At 43.2% G+C, this 26,132-nt stretch overlaps 1 protein-coding gene across 2 annotated transcripts in view; it reads left to right on the top strand.

Moving 5' to 3' along the window:
- Positions 1 to 26,132, top strand: part of NPAS3 (neuronal PAS domain protein 3) — a 1,104,842-nt gene that overhangs the window by 1,046,985 nt on the left and 31,725 nt on the right. The window lies entirely within an intron of this gene.

Genomic DNA, 26,132 nt, shown 5'->3' with positions numbered 1-26,132 from the left:
TCATCTCGGATTGTTTAGCTTACAGAAAAGGCCAGTGAAGGGAGACATGATAGAGATGTACAAAATTATGCATGGTGTGGAGAAAGCAGATCGGGAGACATTTTTTTCCCTCTCTCATAATACTAGAACCTGAGGTCATCCCATGAAGCTGATTGGTGGGAGATTCAGGACAGATTAAAGGAAGTACTTCTTCACACAGCACATAGTTAAACTATGGAACTCGCTACTACAAGACGTAGTGATGGCCACCAATTTGGATGGCTTTAAAAGGGGATTGGACAAATTCCTGGAGGAGAAGGCTATCAATGGCTACTAGTCCTGATAGCTCTATGCTTCTTCCAGTATCAGACATAATGAGCCTGTGTACACCAGTTGCTGGGGTACATGGGTGGGAGCACGCTGTTGGACGTATGTCCTGCTTAAGGGTTTCCTGTGAGCAGCTGGTTGGCTGGACTAGAATGCTGGACTAGAAGGACCTTGATCTGATCCACCACAGGTCTCTTCTTACATACTTATGTTCTTAATCTAAGTGATTGAGGCTGCAGTTCATACCTGCACATACTATGATTACTGCATAATAATATGAATTAGGAATGGAATAGGCTCCTCAGATGTGGACAAAAATGTATATGGATTTTGTTACACAGGCCCATGAAAAGAAAAGCTGGCAGGTGTCAGCATTTGGCATGAAAATGTATGTTGTTTATATATCACCTAGCAGAATAAACAGGCAACTGCATAGTATTGCAAGACATGTGCAGCCTTTTCACCGGGGGCGGGGGATATACTGCCCCTTGGGGACCCATAAGCAGTTGTGTAAGCCATTAATTCCTTCACATCTTACAGTGTGTGTAGTGAAATGAGATTGAGGCATTTCCTTTTTGAGAAGAAGTCCCTGAGGTGGTTTCTAGAGGTGGCTAGGAGGATAATATGAAACGAAAAACTTGTTCACAGTTTTAGTCCTTGCTTTTGAGCATGACTGAGAAAGGGTTAGTAGGCATTTCTGAATAACTTGGGGAGGTATAAAGTTAGGAGCTTGTTGACAAATATATTTATTTCATACTTTCTTTAGGAGACCAAACCTCCATTTATTATAGTAGGAGTGGATTGATCACAGTGACTTGATTCAGATTTAACACTATAGGTTGGCATGGTGTGAATGAGAGTCAGGCTTATGTTCTCCCTGCCTGCCCCATCTTCTTCTCCTCACATACTGCTGGGTTCGCACAATTGCTGCCACAGTGTCTGCAGGAGGTATCCTGAAAATTCAAGCCATGACTGTGGCTTGTCATGTTATCCAAACCCAGTGGGGGTGGGATGTGAGGGTTAAACAACCCTCACATAACCCTAAAACAGGCCATTTAAACAGCAAGGGCTGTTTAACTGGTTCAGACAACACAACAAACTGTGGTAGCAGCTTGACTACTCAAAATGGCTGCCTGTACATGCCGCAGCCCACTGTGGATTATTTAATTAAGCCACGGTGGGCTGTTTAATTGTGTGAACAGGCACACCGTGATTTCCTCCTTCCCTTCCTGTGTGCTGTTACACAGACACTGAGTAAACTATAGTTCGTGCAAATTATAGTTTACCTGGCAACCAGAATTGGAAAACATGATCAAACTGTGGTTTCAATTCCAGTGTCCAGACAAACTATGGTCTGCACATACTTTGCCCAGTCTGCATATAATGGCAAATATGGTTTGCTGACAAACAAGGAAGGGAGGGGAGAGAGGGGGAAAAGCTTAACACAGGTGGACTGACAGTTGTCCTCGAACATTATCACTGTATTCACTTATAATGTAATTAATCTGAGAACAGGTTTCTGGTAACCTATTCCTGAAAAACTGTATTTTAGGTTCCATATTAGTAATAGAAAAGTGATCTCTCTGTGCTTTAGAATTAATTACCTGGAGCACAACAATCAATTAATAAATGTTAAGCAAACAAGGGAAAGTTGGTCAATTAAAATGATGAAATTGATTCCCACTGCAGATAAAACAGGAGACTATCATAATTCTTCAGTGAAGCCCCAAGTCTGTGAACTTTTTGCTGTTTTCCCACCTCTGGCATTAAAAACTAGATGGCTTTATTCTGATTTTTTTAAAAGAAGCCATAGATTTAGAACATTAACTGCCTGATCCTGTTAGCCACTGCACTAGCAAATAAATTGAATGAGACACTGTGAGCCAGTTTGCTCATGCCCTACTGTACACATCTGGAGAAGAGTGGGATCATAGTGGCAGGCCTCATCCCTAACCTACCCATGTACACTAGACTGTTTGCCCAGCCCCTGTACTCATGCGATGTGTACGTGAATCTGTTCTACATGGGCAGTTGGGAATCCTGCATGAAGCAGTTTCCTTAACTGCCCAGACAGACCTATGTACATGCAGACTATGCAGACAGTATAGTGAATGTGCATCAGCTGAGGGCAGGGCAGGATCTGCCACTGTGATCCTACTCTCCCCCCTCCATACATGTGCTGTCAGTGGAGGGTGGTGGCTCCAATTTCAGTGAGGCTCTGTATCCATTCTGGTCTTCAGTTAGAACCAGCCAGAACTCCAAAGAAGTTATCCAAGGTGCTGAACCAACTTGGAGGCTAGGGTTCGGCAACTTGGATAGCCCCTTTAGAGTTCTGGCTGGTTCTGACTGAAACCCTGAATGGATGCACAGCCCCACTGACAACAGAGCTACCAGCCTCCACTGTACAGTGCACCATACACCACATATGCCTAGGTCAACTGAACAGGATTAATGTCTTGACCTCCAGGGTTTTGCTCCTTCACTAACGTTTTATCTGGCAGTTAAGCTGGGCACTTTGGGACAAGATTTTAGAATGCCCTGGGAGGTGCAGCATCCCAGAAAAATGAAGTGAGATTCTCTCGGCTCTGAACAAAAAAATATTTAAGAAATGGAGACAAGTTCTCAAATTCATTTAATCCATGAGCTTATAAAATTCAGTGAAAATTTTCACCAAAAGGATTATGTATTACTGCAATCTTCAGAAAATGGAGCTGTTATATAAATCAGAATCTTGACACTGATGCTTAATGTGAGTTTTTAAGATCCTAAGATGCAAAAAAAGCTGTTCCCTATGCTGGAAAACATATCAACTCAAAATCCATAGAGTATAATACCTCTCCAACTCAAAGATCACGAAAATTGTGCTAGCTTTCGAGATCTGCAGATCTTTTCATCGGGCAAGGTGTTACAAAAAGGCAAGCATGCTGGCAGGGGGCAGGGGCGCTAAGGCTGACTGAGACTGTGGTCAGGTTATCTGCATGGTCCGAGTCTTAAGATGATAATGGAGAAGGAGGGGTGGCAGAGATATGTTTGTCTTAACCTATATTACTCATACAATAATATTGTACAGCAACCTGTCCAGACTTCCTGTAGAACCAACAAAAGGAAAAATTATTCTTGATTTAATCCTAAACACTGCCCACAATTTGGTGCAAGACATAAGGGTTTGCAAACCATTGGAAACAGTAGCCCATAAAGCTATCAAAATCAGCACATATATGTTGGAAACTGCCCAGGAAATCTAGCACAGGTGTATTTAATCTCAAAGGAAACATTCTTATGAATTAGAGGATTAGTGAAAGGGAAGCTGAACGTTACAGGCAGCAGAGTCAGATTCCTTTAGGAACTTCTGAAGTTATTTAAAAAATCAACAACAACAATTCACTGTTAACAGACATTCAAATAGACTATACCATCCATTAGAAAAGACACAAACAGGTCTAAATGGTCACCAGCATAGTGAAAGAGAAGCGTCAATGAAAGTATCATGACAAGAGGATTTCCTTTTAAAAGACTTGCTTAAATGCAGAAGACATAAAATAGCAACAAATACAACCGTACAATAAATAAAACAACAGAAATAACAACAACAGAAAATCTAAGGAGCCAATTCTTAGATATTTAAAAGTTAATAATAAAAGTTAATTGAAATTAGCAGTCATGGCATAAGAAGGCACATCCTTTATGGATTGTAACTTGTTAAACAGAGGAAGCAGATGCCAGACAAAAACTGGCCATTTCTATAAAGAAGGAAAGTAAACAATGGGGTCTCTCAAGGATCTGTTTTGGGACTGGAGCTATGTAATTTTTATTGAAATGCTCTAGGATCAAGAGTGAACAGCAAGATACAACTTAAGACGCCGGGTACTTCCAGACAAAGCTTTTATCATGCAAACCACCTGTGTCATTCACAGGATTTTACAAGGGCTCCAGGTGATATTCATCGTGGTAACCCTCCCATGTTTTCCCACTGCTTCTTCCATCTTTTTTCTTTCCACAAAAAAAATGTTAAGGAGAAAAATCTGAATAGCTGCACAATGTATTTTGAATGGTAGTGTTAGGAGCCCTCCATCTCAAAGCACCGACTGGGAAGGACAGATACAATAGATTCTCATGGAAAGATGTAGCATATGGAGAGAGAAATGAGAGAGAAATGTTTTTTCTCCATCAGAAAAATGAAATGAAATTGGTAATAAGTTCAGGACAAACAAAAGAGCTTCAAGTAGTGCCTAATTCGCTTAAAGAATTCATTGCTGCAAGAAGTGTGTGATGGCCATTAGTTTACACGGCTTTAAAAAGTATTAGGCAGTTTCATGGAGGATATATCTAGCAAATAGCTACTTTCCGTGAAAGCTAAAACTCACACTTCCATATTCAGTAGCAGTAGACTTCCCTGAAGCTAGGGACAAATAATCTAAGATAGCTACCTCTATGTTGTCTGTTGTTTGCAGCTTTTCAGTGGCATCTCTCTGGCCAGTTTGGAAGATGTTATGGTGGATTAGATAGACCTTTAGCAAGCAGTTCTTATTTTCTTAAGATTCGGGTTCATGAGTAAGCCCCTTAAGCCCTTTTTATTTAAGTGGGCTTCATTCATAAGTCTGTTGAGGGATAGTACTCCATCTGCTTAGTATTAGGGGAAACATCAGAAAGACTTAATTTAAAAAATAAATAACAACAGTATTGCTCTTGTGTTTTTCAGACTTTCAGTATTTTGCAAGAAATGTCATACTCTACAGAAGGTTTCATTAAAGCTGCTGGTTTGCTGCATTATAATTGGAGTCTAAGCTATATGGAAGATATAAATTAACTAAATAGCAAAATAAGTATATAAGATTTATTTATGTATGTATTTATTATATTTTTAATAACCAACATTCTCTGGGTAGATTACAAGTAGTTAAAACACTAAAATGTCATACAGTTCAAGATATAAAATACAACACTAATATTTAAATTAATAAAATACAATATTTATTTATTTATTAATAAAATACAATATTTATTTATTTCATTTCGATACCTCCCAATAGCCGAAGCTCTCGCAATACAAAACAAAACAAACAGTGCAGGAATGAAACAGTCATAAAACTATAGAACTAGGTCTCTAAAATGCCTGGGAGGAAAGAAAGATCTTTGGTGCCAAAAAGATAACAATGTAGGTGCCAGGCAAACCTCATTGGGGAGCGCATTCCAGAAGTTGGGTGCCACAGCTGAGAAGGCCCTCTCACTTGTAGCCACCCACCTAGCTTCCTTTGGCGGGGCCACTCAGTGGAGAGCCTCCGAAGATGACCTAAGGGTCCAAACAGGTACAGGAGGAGACATTCCTTTGCTCTGGTCCCAAGCAGTTTAGGGCTTCAAACGTCAATACCAACACTTTGAACTGGGCTTGGTTATGGACCAGAAGCGAGTGCCACTGATGAAGCACTGGCATCACATGATCATATTGGCCAGTCCCAGTTAGTAACCTAATAGCTCTGTTCTAGTAACTGAAGTTTCCAGACTGTCTTCAAAGTTAGCCCCACATACAACAAATTGCAGTAATCCAACCAGGAAGTTATGAGAGCATGGATAACTGTCACCAGGCTATCTCTTTCCAGACAGGGTCACCGCTGGTGGATAGGGAGACATTTTTCTCCCTCTCTCAAAAGACTAGAACCCAGGGTCATCCTATGAAGCTGATTGGTGGGAGATTTAGGACAGATTAAAGGAAGTACTTCTTCACACAGCACATAGTTAAACTATGGAATTCGCTACCACAGGATGTAGTGATGGCCACCAATTTGGATGGCTTTAAAAGGGGGTTGGACAAATTCCTGGGTGAAAAGCTATCAGTGGCTACTAGTCGTGATGGCTATGTGCTACCTCCACTACCAGAGGCAGTTTCTGGGGACTATGGGTGGGAGGGTGGTGTTGCACTCATGCCCTTCTTGTGGGTTCCTGGTCGGCAGCTGGTTGGTCACTGTGTGAACAGAATGCAGGACTAGATGAACCCTTGGTCTGATCCAGCAGGGCTCTTCTTCTGTTCTTATCAGCTAAGGTGATAAAAGCCATTCCTGACCATTAAGGCCACCTGGCCTCAAATGAGAATGATGAATCCAAGCTATGCATCTGATCTTTCATGGAGAGTGTAACCCTCTCCAGGACTGGTTGAACACCACTCAACCAGGCAGATGGAACACCTGCTAATAGTACCTCAATCTTGTCTGCATTCAGCTTCAGTTTATTAGCTCCCATCACATTACAAAGCACATTACTCTGCACAAGCACCAATTCAAGACATCCACCACCTAACCTGGGTTAGATGAAATGGAGAGGTGCATATATGGGCATATGACACATCAGCCCACATCTCCGAATAACCTCCCCCAGAGGTTTCATGTAGATGCTAAATAGCACGGGGAATACAACTGAGCCCAGTGGAACTCCGTGACATAATTGCCATGGAACAGAGCAATAATCCCCCAGCACCATCTTCTGGAAATGACCATCCCAGTAGGAATAGAACCACTGTGAAACAGTGCCTCCAACTCCCAAGCTAGACAACTGATCTAGAAGCATTCCATGGTTGGTGGTATCAAAAGCCGCTGAAAGGTCCAAGGAAACCAACAGGGTTGCATTCCTCCCATCTCCCTCTCAGCAACAGTCATCCCACAGGGTGACCAAGGCAGTTTCTGTCCCCAGACCGGGCCTAAAGCCAGATTGAAATGGATCAAGAAAACCAACTCCATTCAAGAATTCTTGGAGTTGATCAGCAACCACATGCATGACCACCTTGCCCCAAAAGGGGATGTTAGTAACTGGCCTATAGTTGTCCTCCACTTCTAGGTCCAGATTAGGCTTCTTCCAGAATGACCTGATTATTGCCTTTTTTTAAGGAGGGTGGTACCCTCTCTCAAAGAGGAATTTACAACCTCCTGAATCCAACCAGCCATCCCCTCCTTATTAGATGTAACAAGCCAAGATAGGCCCGGGTCGAGCATAACATAGGCCCCGATACAAGTGGTGGTTGACCTCATCCAAGCACCTTGTCTGCATCCTTATGCCCCAACAGCTTAGACTCATCCAATACAGCTGGCCCAGATGGCGCTCTGGATACCTCCAGTAATGGAACCATACTAATAGAGGAGTCTAAGTCATGTCGGATATGAGTGATTTTATCTTCAAAGTGTCTTGCGAATATATCACAGTGAGCTGCTAAGGCTGTGACCAGTTCCCTCTCAGAGTCAGATTGCAGTAACCCCTTCACCACCCAAAACAGCTCTGCTGAGTGACATTGTGAAGATGCAATAGAGGTGGAAAAGAACTTGAGCTTTGCCATCCTCACCACCACATGGTAAGCTTGATAATGAGCTCTAACCAGTGTTCGGTTGGATTCAGCACAAGTCTTCCTCCGTTTGCATTCCAGCTGATGTTCTGCTTGCTTCATTGTTATCAGCTTGAAGGTGAATCAAGCAGCTAATGTTGCTCTTCCAAGGGGAATGCTTGGGCATGATTGTGTCAACTGCCCTGGTCAATGCTGTTCCCATGGACTGACCAAGGTTTTGACAGGAACATCAGTCGTACCAACTGGAAAATCAGCCATTGCCCTTGGGAAGCTACTAGGCTCCATTAGCCTCTGGAAGTGGACCATTCTAGTAGGTCCCCCGCTGTTGCAGAGGGGAAGAGCTGCAGAAAATCTAAACCTCAACAGGTAGCGATCTAACTATGACAAAGGGTAGATGTTAAATCCCTCACTTTTGGATCACCATCTTCCTGCCCAACTGGAAAAACCAAATCCAGAGTGTGATCTGCTGCATGAGTTGGGCCGATGACATGTTGGGACAGCCCCATGTTGTCATGGCATCCATGAAGTCATGAGCTGCACCAGACTGATTGTTTTTTAAAATATCATTGGGTAGAATCCAGTGGTAGCACAGCGCTAGTACTCACGATATTGTCAGGGTGGATACTGAGCCCATAGAGTCCCAGAGTAGTTCTGATTCTGAGGAGGACTAACCACCCGTGGGAGAGGAGCTCGCTCATCTCTCACAGGCACAGCGGCAGGGAGAGATTCCTCCTGCCTACATTCCTGAGAGAGATAGTGACCCTAGCAGTGAGAAAGCGGGGGATGGGATCTTGCTGGACGCTTGGCAGAGATGGAGGGAGCGGCGCCTGATGGAGGGCGCGAGAGGCGGCGCTCTGCCCACTTGGCGCTAAAACAATGGTCGCGTCCCGGGGATCCCCGGGTAAGAGGGAGGACCTCTCCATAGCCCATAAGTTCAGAGTTTTCCTGCTATTCCCCTTCAAATAGGGACCAACTGCCTTACCTGGAGCTTAGGCTACTCTGCTAACTACCCCAGTGTGTTTCCTTGCTTAGTCGCTGGTGATTAGCATCTAAAAGAGTCATTATGTTGTAAAGGAATAAAGCCTTGGAAATAATCCCTTTCATCTGTGTCATGAGTTGGCTATTGAAGGGGACTTAAAGAGGCAGCTAGGGCGTGCCTGACAGATATTGCATAAACCAACACTTGTTGTTGTTGTTGTTCAGTCGTTCAGTCGTGTCCGACTCTTCGTGACCCCATGGACCATAGCACGCCAGGCCTTCCTGTCCTGCGCTCTCTCCCGGAGTGTGCTCAAGTTCATATTCATTGCATTGGTGATACTATCTAGCCATCTCATCCTCTGCCGTCCCCTTCTCCTTTTGCCTTCAGTCTTTCCCAGCATCAGGATGTTTTCCAGAGAGTTTTCTCTCCGCATTAGGTGGCCAAAATATTTGAGCTTCAGCTTCACTATCTGTCCTTCCAATGAGCACTCAGGGTTGATTTCCTTTAGGATGGACTGATTTGACCTCCTTGCAGTCCAGGGGACTCGTAAAAGTCTTCACCAGCACCACAGTTCGAAAGCATCAATTCTTCGGCACTCAGCCTTCCTTATAGTCCAGCTCTCACAGCCATACGTTACTCCTGGGAAAACCATAGCTTTGATTAGACGGACCTTTGTCGGCAAGGTGATGTCTCTGCTTCTTACTATGCTGTCTAGGTTTGCCATAGCTTTCCTCCCAAGGAGCAAGCGTCTTTTAATTTCATGGCTACAGTCACCATCTGCGGTGATCTTGGAGCCCAAGAAAGTAAAATCTGTCACTGCTTGCATTTCTTCCCCTTCTATATGCCAGGAAGTGATGGGGCCAGATGCCATGATCTTCGTTTTTTTAATGTTGAGTTTCAAACCAGTTTTTGCACTCTCCTTTTTCACCCTCAACAAGAGGCTCTTGAGATCCTCTTCGCTTTCTGCCATTAGGGTGGTATCGTCTGCATATCGGAGGTTGTTGATAATTCTCATGGCAATCTTAATTCCGACCTGTGATTCATCCAACCCGGCGTTTCTCATGATGTACTCTGCATATAAGTTAAATAAGCAGGGCGACAATATGCAGCCTTGTCGTACTCCTTTCCCAATTTTGAACCACTCGGTTGTTCCATGTCTGGTTCTTACTGTTGCTTCTTGACCCTCATACAGGTTTCTCAGGAGACAGGTAAGGTAGTCTGGTACTCCCATCACTTTAAGAATTTTCCACATTTTGTTGTGATCCACACAATCAAAGGCTTTAACGTAGTCAATGAAGCAGAAATAGTCATTTTTCTGGAATTCTCTTGCTTTCTCCATGATCCAGCGAAAGTTGGCGATTTGATCTCTAGTTCCTCTGCCTCTTCGAAACCCCGCTTGTACTTCCGGTAGTTCTCGGTTCGCATACTGCTGAAGCCTAGCTTGTAGGATTTTGAGCATCACCTTGCTGCCATGTGAAATGAGTGCAATTGTGCGGTAGTTTGAACACTCTTTGGCATTGCCCTTCTTTGGAATTGGAATGTAAACTGACCTTTTCCAGTCTTGCGGCCATTGCTGAGTGTTCCAAATTTGTTGGCATATTGAATGCAGCACTTTAATATCTTTTAGGATTTTAAATAGCTCAGCTGGAATACTGTAATCTCCGCTAGCTTTGTTGTTACTAATGCTTCCTAAGGCCCACTTGACTTCACTCTCTAGGATGTCTGGCTCAAGTTCAGTGACCGCACTCTCATGGCTATTGGGGACATTAAGATCTTTCCTGTATAGTTCTTCTGTGTATTCCTGCCACCTCTTCTTAATCTCATCTGCTTCTGTTAGGTCCCTGCCTTCTTTGTCCTTTATCATGGCCGTCTTTGCACAAAACGTTCCCTTGAGATCTCCAATTTTCTTGAAGAGATCTCTAGTCTTTCCCATTCTGTTGTTTTCCTCGATTTCTTTGCATTGTTCATTTAAGAAGGCCTTCTTGTCTCTCCTTGCTATTCTCTGGAACTCTGCATTCAGTTGGGTATATCTTCCCCTTTCTCCCTTGCTTTTCGCTTCCCTTCTTTCCTCAGCTCCTTGTAAAGCCTCATCAGACAGCCACCTTGCTTTCTTGCATTTCTTTTTATTTGGGATGGATTGAGTTGCTGGCTGCCTCCTGAACAATGTTACAGACCTCCGTCCATAGTTCCTTAGGCACTCTATCAGGTCTAATCCCTTAAATCTATTCCTCACCTCCACTGTATATTCATAAGGGATATGATTTAGGTCATACCTGAATGGTTTAGTGGTTTTCCCTATGTTCTTCAATTTCAGCCAAAATTTTGCAACAAGAAGCTCATGATCTGAGCCACAGTCAGCTCCAGGTCCTGTTTTTACTGACTGTATAGAGCTTCTCCATCTTTGGCTGCAAAGGACATAATCAACACTACTGCAACGTAATTAGCTTTTCATTGTTGTTCAGTCGTTCGGTCGTGTCCAACTCTTCGTGAGCCCATGGACCATAGCACGCCAGGCCTTCCTGTCCTGCGCTCTCTCCCGGAGTGTGCTCAAGTCCATATTCATTGCATCAGTGATGCTATCTAGCCATCTCATCCTCTGCCGTCCCCTTCTCCTTTTGCCTTCAGTCTTTCCCAGCATCAGGGTCTTTTCCAGAGAGTTTTCTCTTCACATTAGGTGGCCAAAATATTTGAGCTTCAGCTTCACTATCTGTCCTTCCAATGAGCACTCAGGGTTGATTTCCTTTAGGATGGACTGATTTGACCTCCTTGCAGTCCAGGGGACTCGTAAAAGTCTTCTCCAGCACCACAGTTCGAAAGCATCAATTCTTTGGCACTCAGCCTTCCTTATAGTCCAGCTCTCACAGCCATACGTTACTACTGGGAAAACCATAGCTTTGATTAGACGGACCTTTGTCGGCAAGGTGATGTCTCTGCTTCTTACTATGCTGTCTAGGTTTGCCATAGCTTTCCTCCCAAGGAGCAAGCGCCTTTTAATTTCATGGCTACAGTCTGCAGTGATCTTGGAGCCCAAGAAAATAAAATCTGTCACTGCTTGCATTTCTTCCCCTTCCATATGCCAGGAAGTGATGGGGCCAGATGCCATGATCTGAGTTTTTTTAATGTTGAGTTTCAAACCAGCTTTTGCACTCTTCTCTTTCACCTTCAACAAGAGGCTCTTTAGTTCCTCTTCGCTTTCTGCCATTAGGGTGGTATCGTCTGCGTATCTGAGGTTGTTGATAATTCTCCCGGCAATCTTAATTCCGACCTGTGATTCATCCAACCCGGCGTTTCTCATGATGTACTCTGCATATAAGTTAAATAAGCAGGGCGACAATATGCAGCCTTGTACTCCTTTCCCAATTTTGAACCAATTGGTTGTTCCATGTCTGGTTCCTACTGTTGCTTCTTGACCCTTGTACAGGTTTCTCAGGAGACAGGTAAGGTGGTCTGGTACCCCCATCTCTTTCAGAATTTTCCACAGTTTGTTGTGATCCACACAATCAAAGGCTTTAGCATAGTCAATGAAGCAGAAATAGACGTTCTTTTGGAATTCTCTTGCTTTCCCCATGATGGAGCGAATGTTGGCGATTTGATCTCTAGTTCCTCTGCCTCTTCGAAACCCCGCTTGTACTTCCGGTAGTTCTTGGTTCGCATACTGCTGAAGCCTAGCTTGTAGGATTTTGAGCATAACCTTGCTGCCATGTGAAATGAGCGCAATTGTACGGTAGAATCATAGAATAGTACGGTAGATAGTACTACGGTAATAGTACTATAACAGTAGTATAATAGTACTACGGTATAAATAGAAACGGTAGTTTGAACACTCTTTGGCATTGCCCTTCTTTGGAATTGGAATGTAAACTGACCTTTTCCAGTCTTGTGGCCACTGTTGAGTGTTCCAAATTTGTTGGCATATTGAGTGCAGCACTTTAAGAGCATCATCTTTTAGGCTTTTAAATAGCTCAGCTGGAAGACTGTCATCTCTGCTAGCTTTGTTGTTAATAATGCTTCCTAAGGCCCACTTGACTTCACTCTCGAGGATGTCTGGCTCAAGTTCAGTGAGCGCACTATCATGGCTATCAGGGACATTCAGATCTTTCCTGTATAGTTCTTCTGTGTATTCTTTCCGCCTCCTCTTAATCTCATCTGCTTCTGTTAGGTCCCTGCCTTCTTTGTCCTTTATCATGCCTGTCTTTGCACAAAATGTTCCCTTGAGGACTCCCTTCAAACTGGACCTGCATAGAATCCCAGCTCTAGTCAATCTGAAAGCAACATCAGAGAGCTCCAACACAGCAGCAACTCAGTGGTGTGCTGGGGTGGTGGTGGCAGTTATTAACCCACCCTTTAACCACTTTCTTCTCTTAGAGTGTGTCACTTTTCCATTATTCCACATCCAACACCCACTGTTTAATCAATTCATCGCTCTTTAATCCATTTAGAAAAGAACAAGTGGAAATAGCCCCCCACTTGCTGTTGGTGGTGGTGATGATGCTTGGGGGCTCTGGCCAGCTGCGTTGAAAGTGAAGTGAATACACACAAACTAACAGGAGCTCCAGGCCACCACAGATGTGGCCAATTCACTTTCCCTCAATTTCCCACCAGAATCATTATAAAGAAGCATGCCTCTAAATAGGTACAGCTTGCTTCTTTCTCACCACTCATTAACAACAACCAGCTCCCCACCCCAGGCACATGCATACATGTGTCTGGAATTAGAGGTGAGAAGGGGTCTGTGGTCAGAAAGGGAAGAACAGTTGGTCATGGAACTGACCAGAGGGGAGGCAACCTCAGATTTAATCCTAATGGTGTCACCCAGGACCTGGTACGAGATGTAAATGTTGTTGAACCACTTGGAAACAGTGATCACAGTGCTATCAGATTTAATATATATTTAAGTGGAAAATTGTCCAGGAAGTCCAACACAGTCACATTTGACTTCAAAAGAAGAAACTTCTCTGAGGGAACTGGTGAAAAGGAAGGGGAAAGGGGAGTCAAGAGGATTAAATCCCTTCAGAATGCTTGGAGATTACTCCAAACCACAATAATAGAAGCCCAGAGAAAACGTATACCACAGGTTAGGAAATGTAGCACCAAGTCCAAGAGGTCGCTGGCATGGTTAATGAGCAGTGTTAAGGGAGCTATTAGAGAAAAGAGAGCTTCCTTCAGAAAATGGAAGTCTGGCCCAAGTGGGGAAAACAAAAGGCAGCACAAGCTTTCACAAGGCGATGCAAGCAGACAATAAGAGATGTGAAAAAGCATTTTGAAAAGCAGATTGCTCACAACATCAAGGCCAACAATAAAGTATTCTTTAAATATATCAGAAGCAGAAAACCAGCTAGGGAGGCAGTTGGACTGTTGAATGACAATGGAGTTGAAGGAGGACAAGGAGAGTGCAGAGAAGCTGAATGAATTCTTTTCATCCATCACCCAGTGAGCTTCGTGGCCAAGTGGGGACTAGAACCTGGATCTCCCAAGTCCCAGTCTATCACTCTAACCACTATACCACATTACCTCTCTTATAGCCTGCATTTCTACCAAAAATGGAACTGAAGGTGGCAAACAATAATACAATCGAGATTAAAACAAAATCATAATTAAAATATAATTACAAATACAAGAATAAAAAATAAACCAACAGCACCCAACCCATTAAAATCAGACAGAAGGGCTTTGGGGTTGGGAGGGATAGAAAGCAAATTCAGCAAGGGAGAAAGGAATTGGAAGGCAATTTGGGAAAGGGGTGGAAATGGCAAAGAGAAGGCTGACTGAAACCTAGATACGAAGGAAAATGAAAAGGAAAGGCTGAATGAATGCTGGATTAGAACCTTGAAGAGGAAAAAGAAAGAACTCTAATCTGGATAGAAGCAGCCCACAGCCTTGGTCTCAAACAGTTATCACATTTTAAATTCCCCAAACATGGGCTTTTAGGAACCTTTGACTCCTTTCCCAAGATCCGCTCCATTTGGCTCTGTTCTGTTCTCTTCTTTCTGAAGATTAAAGCAATTGGATTAGACAGACAATTTACAAGAAAACCCCAGTGACATCCCATAGTTTCCGGTAGGGGTTCACCTCTCTGTGGCACAGCTCAACATCTGCCATTAGGCTCAGTTGAAGGCCTTGCTGTGCGGTGAGCTATGCACAGGATTCCTATAAATCCAGCCATGGCCTAGGACACTGCAGAACATGCCCAAGGCTGTTTTAGTCACTCCCACACAGAAAAAAAGTAAAAGTAGTGCAGCGTAGTGCAGATGTTTTCCCCACCCTAATGTTAATGTGTTTTCCTTGTCTGTGTGTTAGAATAACCCTTTCACCATCCCTTCCACCACCACCACCACTCCCCATACCAAGGTGTCTCCTCATTCGCTGTTCATTTTTCACTATTCATTTCCCTTCTGCTCAGCCAAAGGGCAATAGGCTGTGGCTATTTCATTGGGAAAGGAAGGATAAGCTCTGGTGATACAATCCAGGACACTTTCTTTTCCTTTCAGTATCTGGGGAATTCTGAAATTAGTCTCAGTGCCAGTGGAGGAAAACTATAGTGTTGGTTAAACCATGGGATCAGGTTAACAAGCTCTTAGGGCGCAATCCTATGGGGATAGGCGGCCACCTCCAAACTCAGAGGCGACTGCCTATCCGATGCAGGGCAGGAGAAGCACGGAGGGGATCGTTCCCGCCGCGCTTCTCCTGCCCTGCATTTGCGGCTAGACAGCCGACATAGGATGTGTCGTCCCAGCATTTCCACCTTCCCCGCCCCGGATTGCCCTGTTTTGGCTGCTCTGCGCTCCTCTTCTGAGCAGGGAACGCAGGGCCATTCTCTGGGAACTGACCTTGGAGCGCAGGCTCTGAGGTCGGTTTCCAGAAAACCACACATGCTATGGCTGTCTAGTCGCTGACTAGGAACCATAGGATTGCTCCCTTCATGTATGGGAACAAGTCTGAGAAATCTATGTCTATCATGGCAGAAAATGGTACTCATGGCTTTGTTTTGCCTTCGTGGTGCATGTGGGAAATGCATTCATATCAAATATTTTTGTTTGATCTAGTTGCTCACTGTGTTGAGAATCACCTACGGTAATGGTGGGGCTGTGAAGGGCTACATCAAATAAAACCATTAAAGAAGGTTTATTTCTTCCTCTCATGATAGAGATAAAGATGATACTTCTGAAGAATACTTATTATTGGTTATCCTTCTGTGAAACAAAAGTGCATAAGCACACGCACAAAATTCTGATACTGATTTCCTTTTTTACTTTTTTCTCCCCACCATCTGTAAGCTTTGGCAGTCTGGATTCTTACCATGCTATTTATTTATATATATATATACACACACACACACACACACACACATGCATGCACATACATATATGTTTTCAGGATAGTGTGGAAATTTTGATTCTATCATCTATCATATATAAAAATTTCCACACTACATTGAAGACCATTATGCCAGTTGCAGCGGAGGATTGCATTGTAGCAGATAAAACAAGGACCTTTCTTTAAAGTTTATTTTAACTTTAAAAGATCTGTCAAAGACCTGGCAACAGAAGCTGCTGCAGTGAGCCCCTGAATGTCAGAGTTGATGATTGCTTCATTACAACCCTCCAAACTTCAAGAGCCAAAGGCTTTCAAGTTTCTTGAAATGGTATTAGGGAAAATAACCTCAAGGCATTATTTCTAAAACAAGCTTTCAAACATTCTCTCTGGAAAATAAAATATAACTTGTTTGAACACCAGGGAGCTTGTAGGGGAAATCTGTCTTGCCAAAACTTGGTCCTTCCCTTGGACCGTGTCTCCACGACAATGCTCAGAGGAGAGAATGGAGGAGTACTGGATTTTTACAAAGGAATCCACTTTTCTGTGCTGTGGTCCATGCAGAGCTCCACAAGCGAGTGATCCGCACAAGTGAAAATTGCTTCACAGAACATGCTTCCTGGTGGGAGTGGGAGTTCAGGGGAGAAGCCTCTTTGACCACAATGGGAGTTACTTCTGAGTAGACACTAATTGGTTTGTGCAGGGACGGAAAACACACGGGAAACACCCCTTGACCAGGGTCACGGTGAAAGGCCCACCCCTGGGCAGGGCTAGCATACCCAAGGTACTGCGGGGGTTGGGGCACACAGCAACTGTACCAGGGAGAACCTGACTTAAGGAAAAGAATCGGACTTTAAGCAGTCTCAGGAAATCCGGGTTTTGCCTGATAAGCTCCAGGGTGGCTTCTGGATGGCCATGACATAATATATCCCTAACAATCTCCAAATGCAGCCAGCTTGGAGTAAATTGCTCATGGAGACACCCCCTTGGATTTTCAGTTTTGGTTGCAATTTTTGCATGGCACAGGTTAGAATTCAGAGGAATAATAGGCTGAGACATTGTCCAGTACACCCTCCTTGAAATGAAGGGGAGCTGCTTCCATTTATTTCAGTGGAATTTAGGAAGACCATTGGTCCATCTAGCCCAATCAGTTATTCTAACTGGAAGTGGTTTTCCAGAATACTGGCAAAAGTCTTTCACATCACCCGCTCGCTGATCCTTTAACTGGAGATGCTAGGAACTGAATGTGGGACCCTCTGCATGCAAAGCACTGAACAGGCTACTTCCTCCTGAATTGCACCCATATTGGTGCAACTTCAGCAAGAGAAAGATTCCAAGACAGCTTGAACAAACTTTCAAGTAACATTTAAAAAATTATTTGGATGCTAGTAGTTCTTCATGTGAATCATCTAAGCAGCAACACAAATGCAAGGAAATCCAAGGTTCTTAATCTTTTTACATGCACAGGTTTTAGTCTGGCCCTAAGATGACACCTTAATAACTTGACATTAGACATATCAGTTCATACTTGAAAAGCAGAGAAATGCAGAAATCAGATATCCAAGTGTAAATCTGTTCATCTTGAATCCTTCTGCAAATGGTCTGCTCTAGATGTCAAACTAAAGAGATTCTTCTTCCATCTTAAATTGGTCTATTCTCAATTAATCTCAGGCCAATTTCATATGATGTATTGGTGTCTCCTTTTTAAAGGCTATAACACATAATGCTGGAGAAATCCTGTACTCTACTCTGCAGTCAAACTAGTCCAGTAAGTGCTTTGCAGACTATAGCCATAGTCATAATTATATTTGCTGTATTATTATATATCAAAGGGTTCCTTGAGAAATTCTCTGGAATTAATCATTCTAATTTCTTATGTATAATTTAGACTATAACCCTATACCCACTTACCTGACAGTAAGCCCCAATAAACTTAATGGAACTCAGTTCTGAGTAGACATGTACATGCACTGTAATTTACAACACTCTATATTGACTCTTACAAATTGTAAACTCTGGCTTGGAGCCATGGGACTATCCTGATCCAGTGGAGCATTTCTGATGGTGGAATGGAGGAGTAGGTGATCTTTGTCAATTCTTCACTGCCCCTGAAGTTTCCTACTCCGCCCCCCCAAAAAATTTGTTCCAGAAGGTTGGGGGACAGTGGAGGAGGTGAAGCTGGGATCTTCAGAGGGAAGAGGGAAATCAGCAAAGATCACTTCCCACCCCTTTCCTCTGGTGGGAAAATTCTGAGCAAAACTCTGCTCAGGAAATGCTCTCACTGGTGCAAAATAAGCTGGATCCATCCCACTGGTTCATTTGTTACATAGGCTTATATTAAATTGAGATACTTGTTTTTCTATTATTTGTTACTACGCTTGTGTTCTTGGTCTCAGTTTGTATTTGGCTGCTTAAGCATATATTAAAGTGTTGCTCCTTGTGATGTTCTTGCCAAGAGCTCTATTGAAGCATTCTGCACTAAAATAGGGTTTATGCCAATGACATTTTTAAAAAATGCACTAAAACTAATTTTAATGTCTATTTCCAGTTCAGGTTGCACTGTGTTTTATTCTGTTCCTTAACTCCTTTTTAAAGAACTGGTAATCTGGAAGTGCTTATTTGCATGTTTTGGAATCTGAAAAAATAAATAAATTCATTGCTAGCAGATTTGTTTTTTAGATAGTCAAATTGAAAAAGCGTTCTATGGTCTTTTAAAATAAAAAATGGCATGTAAGATTACCAACAAATACTGAAAGGAGAGTTTTAAGAGAACTGATTTGATTTGCGACTATGATGGTAAATAAGAATTATTACTCTGGTCTCAAATGTAGTGAGTGATATAATAAACAAAATGGTGTGAGTTATGATTCCATGGCAATACCTATCCTATTAGATTGCCATAAATCCAAGTTTTGCTATGTAGGTTCAATTTCTGTAACACAAATTCTGTATCATTGTTTATTTGCAGAAAGTGAGATTGTTTTGTTTGTTGTAAATTTGATCTATAGGAAATAGGAAAGAAAATGCACATTTTAAAATGGATTAATCTTTACAGCAAGTAGATCCCATTCTTCCAAGGTAAATGGAAAACTGGGACTGTAAAAAGAGAATTAAGGCTTGAACCTGCAACCCATCCTTAAATGTATTGGCCCATCCCAGCATTAGGGCCCAATACCAGCGGAAAAAGTTACTCTATTCAGATAAACCATGTTCCTCCAATATCACTCTATACATTCAAGAGCCTTTGTGGTGTGTTAGATATAATACAGGACTTGGATAGGTGAAACCTTAGTACAACTTCCTCTCTTTCATAAAGAAATTCACTAGGTGACCTCCGACAAGTCACTATCTCTTAGTCTAATCCACCTTATAGAGTTACTGTGAGGATAAAATTCCTATGTATGGTTTCCTGAATTCCTATGTATGGTTCCCTGAAACGTAAACATGATGAATAGAATTCTGAGACTTGCATCTCAGTGATATGCATGTTTATTTGAAATAAATACTGCTGTGTTCAACGGGGCTTACTCACGCTGTTCAGCGGAGCTAACTGGTTTGCTAGTATTTGGGTTGTGTCCACTCATTGGCTATGTTCACATATAATTACCTGGCATATCTTGGTTTATTGTGAACGAGCAGTGTTCTGGTGCAAACAGCCTGGTTGCTCCTGCTTTGCTTCTCCCTTCGCATGAATAGTAAAAGTAACAAGGAAGGGTTAGGTTAACATGATATCTGAACCCAGGAGCCTGTTTTTTTTGTTGGCTTGTTTGAAAGCAACAAATCAGGATCCTGGGCTTGAACACCACAATAAGGTATCTCTTCCTGTTTGGTTAGTTTTACCCACTTGTACAAGGAGCAAAGTCGGAGTGAACAGGGTCTGTGCACCAGCACACCGTTCACAGTAAGCCAAGATAAGTCAGGAACCCTGGCTTATCGTTATGTGTGAATGCACCCATTCTGTTAGGTAGAAAGTAGGAATTGTCACATCTGGCAATGCAAACTACTGAAGAGCATTATTGATAGATGATAGCATAAGATGTCATTAATGGGAACACAGGTGAATGAACTCTTGATCGTTTGTAAGCCTGATATTGTTAGGTCCAGGAAACGTGTTGCTAGAGAAGATTTGGCACTAGAGTTTACCACAGGTCCTTGGTGTGTTTCTCTGCTAGGTGATGGGTATCTGTTTTAGTCGAGAGAGCTATCTGTAAGCAAGGATGTTTTTTCTTCCTCAGACAAGAAGCCAAAGCTAATGCCACATTACTATGGGCGAAGGCTGTCACAAGTTATGGCAAGATTAGGCAGGCCAGAGAACTGATGGAAATGAGAAACTAATGGAACAGATGGAGAGCGAGAAAGGAGGAAAGCAGGGAAGCAAGCACCCTTAAATGTGGCCTAGAATAATTTTACATAGGTAGATAACAGAGGTACATTAATGTCTAGATGTGAAGAGGGGCAGGCTAGTAGCTTCCCGCACTGTTGAGTTCGTACACTCCTGTGTACGAAACCCCGCTTACCTGGCTCCGCTGGGGTCCACAGGTGGGGGGAGGTGATCCATTCCTCCCCCTGGAATCCTCGATGGGGGGGAGGAGATCCGTTCCTCCCCGCCAGAATCCTGCCCGGCCGGCTCTGCTCCACGGCCAGTCCATGGAACCGCCGTCTGGGCCAACCCGCAGCGGGGCCTCCAGCCGCTGCCAGGCTGCTGTGGACACAAATGGTGTCCTGTGTAGGGGACACCATTTGCGTCCCTATGCTGGCCCATGATAGGCTACGTATATATTTATATTAAAGCGTCCCTGCTTTAGCCGTGATAGGCTATGTAAATATATACATAGCCTATCACGGGCCGGCGTAGGGACGCAAATGGCTGCCACTACGACAGCCACCATTTGTGGCCACAGCAGCCCAGCAGCGGCCGGAGCCGTCGCTGCCACTGCTGCTTCATCTGGAGCGACCGCCGGAGCCGCAGCCAGATAGGCTCTGTTTTGCGGGGCTTTCGCAGGGTGGTGGGGCAGGGTGCTCCATTCCACCACGGATTCCGGGGGGCTGAATTCACTGGAATTCAGCCTCCCTGGGATCCGTGGCGGAATTCTCTAACATCCCTACTGTTGAGTTGCCAGGCATCGGCACCTAGCATCCTCAGGCAGCTGCCCTGACAGGGTCCACCAGTACATCTGCCCTGGTACTAAGAGCCACCATTTTAAATTTCCTCCATGCAATATCACTCCAAGGCATTATGGGAAATTTTCAATGGTGGTTCATGGCCACCTGCCACTGCTAGGAGATAAGCCAGTGGCTAAGGGCCCAGCAGAGGGCACTTTGCCAAAGGTGCTCTCAAGTCTGGATTAGGCCCTGTCTGATGGAATGCAGGTGGCCTTGGAGCGCTAGAGTGAAGTGGAATTACCTGAGTCCTAATCTCTAGTGGAGGAAGAGCCTGCCACCAAAGGCCTTCTCCTGGCAGTGGAATAAACCGCAGCAGCCATCATCCCTCTGTGGTCAGTAGGGTTGCTACTTACGCATCACCAACAAAGAGGAGGTGCATCTCCAACAAAGAGGACAAAAGAGGACACCAATTTGCATAAAATTTGCATATGCTGGTTTATATGTATTGATGAAGATTTATAAATAATTACTACAAATAGAAATATAATATATCTCACCACAGTGGAGTGGGGAAGACTGTGACCAGTTGACCTGGTCAGTCTGCTCAGCTCAGTCTGTTGTTCGGGTGCTAACTGTTGATGGGCAACTTCAGAGACCCTACTGTCCCTTTTTATGGTTCTTTATCTTTTACCCAGACTTTGACCAGGCAGCTCTTCAAATAGAGGGTGCCTTCAAATAGAGGACTGTTGTTTGTAAAGTAGGACACATAGGGGAGAAACCCACAGGGTGCTTATGCCTCCACCGATTCCTTTCTCCCCACCAATTCCCCTCTGCAAGCAGTGGGTCCCACCAATTCCGTTGCACAAACGGGACCCTCCGCTTACACAAAGGAGATTTAGCGCTTCCTAGGGGAAGCCCCCCCAAAACCACAAATTTTGTTTCTGGAAGGAGGCAGATCAGCAGAACTCCCTTATGCAAGCTCCACCAACCTAACTCCTTCCAGAACTGAGCATTTCTGATCATTTTGGGTTGCCCTGGAAGCACTAAATCACCATTGCACAAGCTGTGGGGGCCACTTGTGCAACGGAATTCGTGGGGCATAAGAGAATTGGCGGAAAGAGACATAAGCTGCCCATTGGATTCTGCCTTGACCACTAGATGTTGGTGCTTCCACAGTTGTAGGGCAAAAAGGGGGGCATGCTGGGGGAGGATCACGGGAGGACTTGGATCCGCAGGATCCAAAGCCTGTTCATTTCCCCAGTGGGAAAGAATTTTGGGGCTCGTGTAATGAAAACGAAAAAATCCTCCTCCCACATCTTTTGTTCTGACTTGCACAAGCCTGGCTTTGATGTGGCTGTTCCTTCACCATAGGCTGTCCCCACCCAACTCCATATTGCAGAGTAATTGGACAGCAACAAGAGCTTTCAGCAGTGTTTAATAGGAGCATTCCAAGTATAGAAGGATCCCAGTTTTGTTTTGTGAAATGTCGGAGGGTATGAAGTGCTTGTCACCAACAGATGGCAGACAGAGCATATGGAAGGGGAAAATATACATATTTGTACAAGAAATACAGCTTGCTAGCATTCCCACACACATCATAAACAGTGTTTGCGTGCATATTCAACATCTTTCACATTTGCTTTTGCATCAGAGGGAGTGGGGGAGTGAAACTACGATTTCGTCAATATGTTTGTATCAGGTGTAGTTAACTGAAAGTTCTTTCTAACTAGGGAATGAAGTATTTCAGCACAAAAAAATGTAATGAATTACATTTTACTTCTGCATGACATTACACAGATGTTCCATCATTAAATTCTATATAGTTAACATGCATATGCATCCACATATTGGTTTGATTTAGCTGGATGGCACCATGATCAATACAATAACAACAATTTGGGTATGTTTGGCATTGCCTTTCAAACCTCTGAAGTGGCAGAGTGGCACAAAGCATAAAAAGCATCCAGATTGTTCTGGTAAGGCTATGGCTCTATGTGCACAATCATGACAGGGGAACCTGCCAGGTGTGCCAGAAGGATATGCATAATTACCCTTGCTAGCATGGCTTACCGTATCGTGTGAACCTGGCAAGGATGGCTTGTTGCTTTGGTTAACAAGACACCCAGAACCCTACAACAGCCTATGGGTTCTGGCTTCTGGGTGACTTGTTATCCATGGCAACAAGTCACCCTGGCTGTGTTTGCATGACACAGCAAGCTCTGCCAGTGAGGGTAATTATGAAAATTCCCCTGGCATGCATGGTAGGGGAAATAAATCATTATGGCTTATTTCCACAGCTGTGATTATGTGAATTGGGCCATAGTAACATAGGAAGTTGCTTTATACTAAGTCAGACTATGTCTGCATTCACACAACACACTAACCCACACTCAGTGGTTGAGTATGGGTTGTTGTTGAACTGTGGATTGTTCATTGAACCACTAGTGTTAGTGTGTTGTCTGAACCCAAGACATTTTCCACAGGGTGGCTTATTAACCATACAGTGTGGCTTGTTAACCACCCTAAACAACTCAACAACAAACCATGGGGTTCTCAAGGTGGCTTGTTCAAGAAAAATAAATCACACTGCATGGTTAGCAAGCCACCCTGCGGAAAATGTTGTGGGTTTGGACAATACACTAACCCATGGTTCAACAACAACCCACACTCAACTACTGAGTGTGGGTTACCATGTTGTGCAAACCCAGCCTTTTTGTCCATTTAGTCCAATACTTTCTGCTCTGACTGGAAGCAGCTCTCCAAGGTCTCAGACAGAGGTCTTTCCCATCTGCTGCCTAATGAGGTGCCAGAGATTGAACCTGGGACCTTCTGCCCGCGAAGGATGTGCTCTACCACTGAGCTATGGTCCCTCTCCTAAAGATATTGCCTGCCTTTTCCTTCCAGCTAGCAGAGCCCCACTGAGAACTCAAACTGGCAGCTTGTTCGTTGGCTGGCTCCATCTGGGAAGGCACAATGTTGATTGATCAATGTCCCAGTCTGGAAAATAGGCCATGGGTCTCATGCTGTGGACATTGTCAGAGGAGGTTGCAGACTATGCAGTTTGTAGATTCATTGGCTCTTCTTGTCTTAGAACAATCATACAACATGCCATACAAGTTTGCAATTTCTCTTTGCAGTTTCAGATTCAATACTGTGTAGTAAGATCTGATTCAGATACCACTTAACTATTTTTGAAAAGGCCAGACAGGGTCAGAGAGAGAGGATTTGGAAGAAATCGTAATGGAAGCAATTCTAGAGATGGGAATAAGTTCCAGTTTATTTTATATATCAACACAAATGAAGTGACATTAGAGTCAATGGGAATCTCAGATGTAGCCAGCCCAAGCTGAATGTGGATCTCATCAGACCCCAAATCATAAACTATAAAGAAAAACACTATATAATTGGGGTGCTGTTTCTGTTTCCAGTTGTAGTAGAATCGAGTTAGCTTGGCAGTGTGGGTACTAAATCAAATTTGGGGCTCAGTTCATAGGATGTTGGGGCCAAACTAGACACATTGTAGGAGATCTGCAATCACTTCTCCCGATGTCTTTTTCTTGGGTAATAAGAGTCTTTGGGGAGGAGGCATATTTCATCATGGGGTGGCATTAGGGGAGGAGGGCTTAACCCTCTCCACCTAAGCCATTTCCCTGTTGGAATTCCCCCCTGAATCTGCTATTAGCTGCAGAGGATGGGGAAAGACAAGTGGAACACTACATGGCTCCTTTTAATAAAAGAAAAAGACACTGGGAGATCCAGTCATAGATCTCCCAAATCATATCAAGTTTGGTCCTTATGTGCAGTGAATATGACAGAAACCAATAGAATTGAAGAACTCATCTGTGAAATTTAGTCCCATTGAGGTCAGTAGGGTTTAGGCATGCTGGACTGTGCACTAGACTCCTTTGCTGTGGAATCAGCTAAAGCAGAAGGCTCAACACTGAATAAATAAGCACTTGTTCAAAATCAAATCTGTTTGCTATTAAGCAATAACTTACAAACACTGTTTTGAGCATACACGCAGGAGATAAGTAGGCTTTAAATATGGCATAACTTAAAGTTTTGCCCTTTGGTGTTAACGCCATCTTCAAACAGATAGTAACTCTTCATAAAACAATGTGTTGCATCGTGTGTTTATTACAGGATTATTTATCGTGTTATTTCTAGTTAGCCATTAAAAACAGTATATTTCCAAGCATTTACAGATTTGTATTTTTTCCATTAAGCTGAAGTATGATAAAATAAGACAGATAATGATAAATAAGCATACGAGTAAGCCTAGCTGGAAGGAGTAAAGTATACTATTAATGTCCCTCCTGTGAAGTTAAATCCTATTTCTCTTAGCTATTTCTTCATTAGTTAATGAGGTCTCACAAAAATGGGTTTTTAAAATGGTGTTTTTGCATCCTTGCCTCTAGAAATTTCTTAAAATATTCATAAGGATCATTGTCATCCGAAGGTGCATTATATATGAGTTTAGGCAATAATTACCTCAGTTGTGTGTGTGTGTGTGTGTGTGTGGAAGGGGCTTACAAAACGACAAGTAAAATGGGCACAGCATCCAAATTGTGTGTGTGTGTGTGTATATATATACATATACAGTCCACAATTATAAAGATTTTTAAAAATGAAGACTATAAATGTCCTTTTCAAAACTTTATAGAAAAATATTAGTTTCAAGCTGGTTCTCATAGCTTTTATTATGTGACACTGTGTAGTTGATCACTTAAGAACTTGCTAATGGAAAATAGAGCTTTCCAGCTCCTAGTCAACATTAATAACCTGCACAGATTAGCAGTAACTAACTTCTCCTGGCTCTTGCTCTGCTTTGGTCAAAATTATCAGTGGAGGAAGCATCCATCTCCTGAAAAATCCCTATTGTATTTGGCACTGACAGCTTCTGTGTTATCATCTTATCATAAAGGTCTTTGATTAGATGAACCACAAAGATTAAACTCTCCCTTTCTAATATATATGTGTGTGTGTGTGTGTGTGTGTGAATGAGAGGGAGAGTTTAATATATATAAAACCAGTCTCTTCAGCTCAATGCAAAGTTGTTCTCTAAGGATGAAAGAGGCATTTAAATACAGATGATTTCTTACCATTTAA

This window comes from Heloderma suspectum, chromosome 1 (assembly GCF_057233095.1).
Source record: "Heloderma suspectum isolate Gila_16-S chromosome 1, 16-S_ref, whole genome shotgun sequence".
Taxonomy (NCBI): domain Eukaryota; kingdom Metazoa; phylum Chordata; class Lepidosauria; order Squamata; family Helodermatidae; genus Heloderma; species Heloderma suspectum.
The sequence above is the reverse complement of the archived record's forward strand: the minus strand, read 5'-3'. Positions and strand labels throughout refer to the sequence as shown.